This window comes from Temnothorax curvispinosus, unplaced genomic scaffold (assembly GCF_003070985.1).
Source record: "Temnothorax curvispinosus isolate PA1 unplaced genomic scaffold, ASM307098v1 QBEX01003877.1, whole genome shotgun sequence".
In the NCBI taxonomy this organism is placed as follows: domain Eukaryota; kingdom Metazoa; phylum Arthropoda; class Insecta; order Hymenoptera; family Formicidae; genus Temnothorax; species Temnothorax curvispinosus.
In genome coordinates, this window is record NW_020213657.1 from 146,337 (window position 1) to 154,392 (window position 8,056).

Below are 8,056 nucleotides of genomic sequence, written 5' to 3' on the forward strand. Positions count from 1 at the left end.
GGGGATCCTGCAGCCGTATGATTTACCGACATTATCGTTAATCGATGGATCTTTTAATTGGCTTTACAGAATTGCAAGTTTTTGGTCTAGAATTAAAGTCCGCACAAAAATCTAGGGTGGAAAACGCGATTTTATATCAAAAGCACCAAAAAATTAAAAATATTACTTATTGGGGCACATACACAGCTGTCACCTGACGACAATATTTGCTTAAAACAAAAATTCTACTGTTTATACGTACATAATGTTTATCATCCACCCTTGGGAAAACATGTAGAAATAATATCGTGTAAGTAGAAGTATAATAAGATTCAATGCGTACAAAAAAAGATCCATCTAATAATTATTTTAGTAATGCAAATACGGATGCAGGATGACAAGAAGAGCAGCAACAGTAGTTGCCGGATCTTGCGTAAGATGGTGAGCAATCAAAAAAAGGACAGATGTCATTTCGTTAGACAAAGACAGATATAGGGAAAACAAAATTAGAAAGGTTGACATTATCGACATCGAGGAAGTTCGCCAGTCACTGCAGGATCCCCTTTTCTCTAAGATTATTAAGGAAGACGAATATTTTTTCTACTGTTTTATTACTGCTTATGAAGCGAATCGGATTGCGAAAAAAAATTGACGTTCCGACCTTCCATTCTTCATAGCTTGTCAGAAAATAATTAATAATATTTTATGCATATCATCCTGCATATCAAAATGAGTAGGATTATCCTTATTGAAAAATCAAAGATACATGTATACTAAATCTATATAGTTTCTTCTTAATTAAATTCCTATGATATTTACATTTCGATATTATGCATTAAATTACTCTGAAATTTATTGTATAAATTAACATAAATTACATCTGTACTACGATTAAAATATTTTACACGATAAATTATGACTCTATCAAGGATGCTATTAACCCCAAATGGCGTATTATATAATTGCGAGAGGAACAATGCGGTTCGCAATCTTCCTATTGAACGTAGCAGATGAGATAAAGTATATCATTAATTAAATAAGTAATTGATTACTAGCGCGATATATGTATAATTAACTAAATTATTAAATGGCCAATTAATTGCCTCGCAATTACTACACCGTCTCTCATGCATATGATATAGCAAAAATCCTCAATTACGTGCGCGTCCACGTTTAGCTACAAGCATAATATGATACCCATAATGTTATATTCCATTAGAATATATAGAATATTTTTTGCCGGATGTGGAGCAACGGTTTCATGTTTCCATTAAACTCGGCTAGTATCACTCACACGCAAAAGCAGACCTGCGAAATGATTCACGACGAAGTTTCCACTGCCCGCAGAATCGAATTACGAAAGTTCACCGAAGGTAGCGATATACGCTCCGGATATCATCGCCTTCGGGAGAGAGGAAGGAGAAAAGGGAGAGGGATAGGGTTAGGAAATCTTGATTCAATTTTTTTCATCCTTGGTTGATTATTATCCGATCCGAATCGTAGAAACGTATAATAAGCTTTTCGGATATAAAACCGAGAAATTCTCTCCTTCCGAAAGTTTGTAACAAAATTATTCCCAGCAGCTGGGAAGGCAGTCTATTTTATCTCGTTTATGGTACTGTCGTTCTTAAAGTCTACGATTTCGCAAAGATCCGGACAAAGATCGACTTCGGAAGCCAACGACGAATAAGAGAGAATCGGAAGGATTCTCGAGCGCGATGTGCTGGAAGGCGTGATTTATCTCCTACGGTTTTCCAATATGGAAATTTTCTAACATTGGAAGAGATCCATTCTGTGGCATTAGTATATATCGCTTTAATATATCAGTACATTTTAATAACTGACGTAATGATATACGGAATAAACCTCTTTTATGCATGCATTAAGACGGACATGGTATTAAATTTCAATTTTTTATTTCTTTATAAAATATTAGATCTCTGAATACACATTGAATTATCTATTTCTTGAATTTTTTGTTCAAAGAACACTAAACTTTAGAACGAAAAAGAAGAATTTGGTCCATTTTTTCAAGGTATTAATTCGATATTCTGCATAATTCCATTCTTACATCTTCCCCGAAAGTAATGTACGCAAATGCTCCGCGCGTTGAAGGAAGAGACTTCAGACTCTCCGATTCCGAATTCATCGCATATGTCTTATGCAGCTCGAAAGGTTCCATAGAAGTTACCCACGATGTGAAAGAAACTGTTTCCTCGTCGTTACAGCGGTGTCCCGAGACGGGCGACGATATGGAGAACGTATAAGTGGCACTACGGCGTATCGAGCGCAAAGTGGATCCGTGTATTTCGAAAGGACGGGAAGAATGAGAAACGACGAGACTTCACAACCGAAGAGAGAGCGGCGGCTGCGGCGGCACGGCAGGATACTCCCGACTCCCGGCGGAGAGACGTCGCGTCGTTTCGTCGACGGCGGATTTCATGCCGCGAGACGATATTTTTTATTTATGAGGCCCGTTAACGCACCGAACCGAAGCTCCGAAGCCAAAGCCCTCGGCCAATATCTATGATAATGCGCGATATCGTGTGACACGGATTTCGACGACGACGACGACGACGATGAAACGTGCCTGTATCACGGAACCGCACGTGCGTACCGTGCGGATTCATGAAGAGAGAGTGTCATCGATTTCGATTATGGCAATTGTCGTGCAATATATGTATATCTAATTATAACAATTATTTATTAATGCAATATTCTGTCAATTAACATAATATCTAAATTTATAACAATTTGAATCTTTCGTCTGTAAGACTTTTCATCCCGTAATTACAAGCACGGTCAAGAGACACGCCGTTTCCTCGTCAGAAAGTCAAGTCGAAGACGGAAGAGTTATCGAGTTAATTAAGTATAGAGAATAGTAACTGAGAACAAACGTTCGTTTATTATTCATCGAAAATAATTATTATTCACTATTTTGTGCAGTTATAATATTTCATTAATTGAGATTACTGTTATAACGACTTGTTACCAGACATAATTATTATAATATCTAGTTACGTCAATAGTGATTGTTTTATCAATATTGTATCGTTGATTCTTTCGAAAATAATTATTACTCACTATCTTGCGAGGGGTGCAGTTATAATATTTCATTAATTGAGATTACTGTTTATACTGTTATAACGATTTGTTATCAGATACAATTATTGTAATAATTATCTAGTTACGTTAATAGTGATTGTTTGATCAATATTTTTTTTAATAACCATGACCTTTGACTAAAATTTGAACCCTTATATAGGGGGCGTGCACGTATCAGTTGCCATGCTAAAGTTTATCGTCGCTAACCATCGAATTCTAATCTTACTCTGGCATTATGATATCGTGTTCAATGCCATAAGATATCGAATGTATAATCCGTTAAAAGTACAACGACATAAATCACAACGGTGTTATTAAGTTCTACAGGCGACTGTTATCCTTATATCTACTTAAAAGTAGTAAAATAATAGAAATTTGAAACGATACGTAAAACAAGAAAATAATGAAACGGCGAAGCGTTTAATAATCGTTTATAAAAATGCAGATGAGGAAGATATTTCATTACTTATTTGTATTCTTGAAATTAATTACTTCATAAGATTTTTTTAATCGCCATATCATAAATAACAAAATATCAATGTCGCAATCTTCGTGTTGGGAAAAACTCGAGTCCGAATGGATCAAATAATCTGAGCAGGAGAGAAAATATTAAAAAACCACTGTATGCATTCCTTATATATTTTTGATTGTCGTTATTACTTTCAGATTATAGCTATTGATAAAATTTAACAAGTTTTAATATATTTTTCATATAATCTTCGTTATTAATCATTTTTCCAAATCAACGTTGACCATATTTTTCATGCGCGAGAACACGTGTCGCTTACGTCAAATCAATCTCCATTACCACGCGCCCGGAAGTCCCTTGACTTTTCCTGTACCTGTACAAGGGTGAATAAAGACAAGATTCGCAGAGTCCAACACGCGAGCCACTCGAGCTTCCGCACGGAAATTTCCGTGCCAATGTCGAAGTTATTCTTAACTCGCGTCCAGAAATCGAGTCGTTGTCTTTGAGAATTTCACGCGCCGGCTCAGTCGCGACATTAAAATTGAACGGCACGTGTCGAATGGCGTAAAATTGTTCGTCCCCAATTTCCAGTGATTTTCTGTCGGGTTCGCAGAAATCCAATAGCTGGCAGGACGTACTAATAAGCCGCGCGACCTGGTTTCGAGAGAATAAAAAAAGATCTTCAAGAGAAATCCATTTTTGTAACGTTTTTTTGACAAACTTTATTAATTAAGACTAAAAAGCCCGGTTTTCACACGCAATGATTAGTGGCGCCAACTGACTGGCATTCATTGGCGCCAGAACCGACTAGCAAACTCACAAGTATTTACACAGTAATTGGCGTATAATATGAAAAATATTTAACATTTATTAAACACACAGTAAATGACAGCAAGCATATAACCTCAGAATTTGAGGTTATATGCTTTGGCCAATAGCCGCCAGTAAACGCCACATTACTAGCGCCAGTTTGTATCAAGTGTTTACACTTGCATTTTTACTGGCGTTAGTCGACTGGCGCGGCCTGGCGCCACCAATCATTGCATGTGAAAACCGGCCTAAGACGTATTTTAAGACGTAGGTATTTCATATATTACATGAGAGAATAATTTTTTTTTCGTCGTCTTCATTTTAATTGCGACAATAATAATAGACACGGTGGAAAATATTTTAGGAACCGTGCGATTGTACTGCATTAGTAAGTTGTATCAGGCGCAAGTTACTGAAGATTTGTGTAACGGATTACTCCCCTTGGCGCTTCCATCTTATTATACAACTTACAAAAGGATTAAAGCGATTTTCCGAGGATGATTGTGATTTAATCAGTTTTTGCTGCGATATAATACGCAGCTGCTCGCGCTGATGAGAGAAATTACGTAAGCGTAGTGAGTGTTTCGTAGTACCTTGTCGCTATATTAATTCTTCATTGTACACAGCTTACAGCAATGATCTATGAATATGTAGTTTCAATGTAAAAATATCTCAAAATCTTTTATTTAGTGAGATATTAAAAATGTGCTATTTATTCGAATATTTTATTTGCTGTTAATAAATAAAAGTCGATAGATTATGTAATAAGCTTCTTGTAGTTTGTATCAACTAAGGGAATTATACATATATGTATACATATATAATCTGAAAGATTAAATTGTAATTTCTGAGAAAAAATTAGGATGGAAAGAGGAAAAAGGGAGAGAAAAAGAGAAAATATGAATTTGCGCGAATTTTTGTCAAGGTGAATAGTGAATGCGCAGGTGAGTCAAGGTGATCAGCGCAAGGTGCTGTTTGCAATGTAAACTGGCGCACGCTAGTTGAAACAGCTGACGGACGCTGTGGTAGATTGTATAAATAACCGTTTTTTCAATACTATATACACTGCGTGCGTTGTGTTATGCGAGTTTGGAAACTTCAATCGCTCGCAACTTATTGTACATTGCAATTATTTGATGCGGTGATCGTATCATAGGTATTAAAAAGAGAGACGTAAGCATCGCGAGTTTTAAATAAAAAGAAATCATATCATTAGAAATTAAATTTATTAAATCCGGTGAAGTTATTTCTTTAAAAAAAGCTCAATACTGTCTCGAGAGTGTAGCAGTGAAAAATTATGCTGCAACTTGCATTTGAATATATTATTTTAGACTTCCAAGTGAATCTCCAAGAGATTTAAATTTCAAAAGGCTTCTGACGTAAATTAATCGTACATCTTCAAAATAATCGACTTGAAGTAACAACGACTGCTACTTCGAGCGTTACAATTTTGCCTAATTGGATTTACAAAATCTTGATTTACAAAATTAATGGACTTACGTTTTTGAAGCGACCGATTCAGATGTTCTTATCGCTCGCGGACGCGGAGCGTCGTAGTGCAGAATTAATTCAACGATACTCCAACGGGAGGAGACGTTGTTGGGAGCGCGCGGGAGGGTTTCCTCATTACTCGGATGCGCCGTCCTTGTCCTCCGCTCTCTTAATTTCTCATCTCCTAGACGGAAAATACGAGGCGCCGGAAGCGAGACGACGAGGTGTTCTCGCAGCTGCCGGAAGAAGCTGCGACGTGGTATGCGACGCGGACGGTTAGCACGCGACGCTATTAGCGCCTTAACAGAGAAGCGGGTAAACGCCCCCGCCTCCGTGTAATCACATAGTTACTACAATTTCCGCGATAATCCGCGGCCGGATTATCGCGCGAGCACCATCCGGGTACACGAGCTTGGAGATGCGGGCCCGCATTTATAATGCGTCGCACGGCGCGGCGAGAGCGTGGGATGTGCAGGGCAACTCCGATACTTCTTTTTTCCCCACCGCGTCGGGCTATATGGAAGATTGAATTTCACCCCGTGACAGCTCCGTGTGTAAGAACGCGCGCGACCCCATTATCCCCGCGATATTTGCCGTGTCGTCAAAATTGCCTGATTAGGAGCGAAAAGCTCTCTCTCTTTCTTGGCGGCTCCCGCGCGTAGTTTATTCATTGGACGCCGTCGCCTGCCCGGGATTTCCTTCAGTCATTCGCACGTGAAAAAAATCTCGGTTGCGCAGCACGCGTCCAAGATTCGAGTCAAGATCCTAAAGAGGCACTTGCCTCGATGGGGAAAACAAAGGGGATAAGAAAAGAATTTATTCGATTGCACGGAACAGCAAAATATTGTACTTACAAATATTTGCGCGCGGTAAATTTTTATGTATTACAATTGGTAGTAATGGTAGTGCTATTGGATTGAGAAACGAATAGTTATACCGCACTGTAAAAAAATCTGGTTTGTTCATTTTCCACCAGAAAACACTGGTTGAATCTACTAGAATCCAGTTGAATTAATATAGAAATTCTGGTTCCATTAATTGGAAAAATCTCTTTCGTTCATTTTCCACCAGACGACCTAATTAATTCAATCAAAGTTTTTTTCAGTGCGTGACATTTCGAAAGTATATGCTGTAGAAATTACACGCTGTGTGATGTTACGAGATAACATTCGCAAATTGATATAATTATGAAACCATGAAAGTGAAATAGTTGAGCGGAGACAGTTGGAATAATATTTGATTGTAAAATTCAACTCACATATCCGCTCGAAATAAATGTTGCACGGCGACGTTGGGCTCGCGTAAAATCAAGAGTAATTAATTCACGTAGTAATAAAGTAGAATAATTATACCTCTCTGGGTTAGCGGCGGGTGCATTGTTTCTGAAAATTCATCGCGTTACGTACGGAAACGCGTACAAGTTTTATGCCCGAATTAAGGATTATAGCGGGACCGAATTTCCGGCTAAATTTTCGAAAGCCACTCTCGCACGAATCTCGCACGGTTTTCGAATAGATTATTATCGGCCGCGAGATAATGACGTATATACTGTGTTAATAAAAAAAAGTGTTTTATTACAATCTCCTTATGAAAATAAAGACCCACATTAACGTGTCGAATAAAATTCTTTTTCCAGCAAGGACCGTGTGATTTACTGCAGTTTTCGTTGTGAAAAGAGGCACGTAATGCACACGATATCTATAATCCCTGTTAAAAGAGAAAAATTTCAAAGAATTCAATTCGATTATCGTCCATAATGTACGACCCTGAAAGTTCGACTTGGAATCGAGGTTTCTATTAATCCGACGGATAAAACCGTGATGCTAGTTCTTGACCGATGAAGTTGTGTGCTGCCGTCGCTGGGTATCGAATTAATGGAAAAAGTTTCGCGCGCCGGGAAAATTGTTGCCATAAGTCGGCGAGCGAGAAATGGAAAACCGGAATTCACCGAACCTTTTTCTTTTTCCAATTAATCCAGACGATCGCGCAGATGATTCGCGATCGATTCGCGGTTTGCATATCGTTCGTCTGTGAATTTACTTCAAATAAGGGGTGGGATCGGCGGAATACCGGATGTTCCATTGTCATGGCGAGTATCACTAATCGTCTCAGTGCCTCGTGTATAATACGAATAGTTGGACGCAACTATAAGATCCGCTCGCTGCATCGAGCGCGCTTCCGCGCTTTTGGCTCACGAGCTCG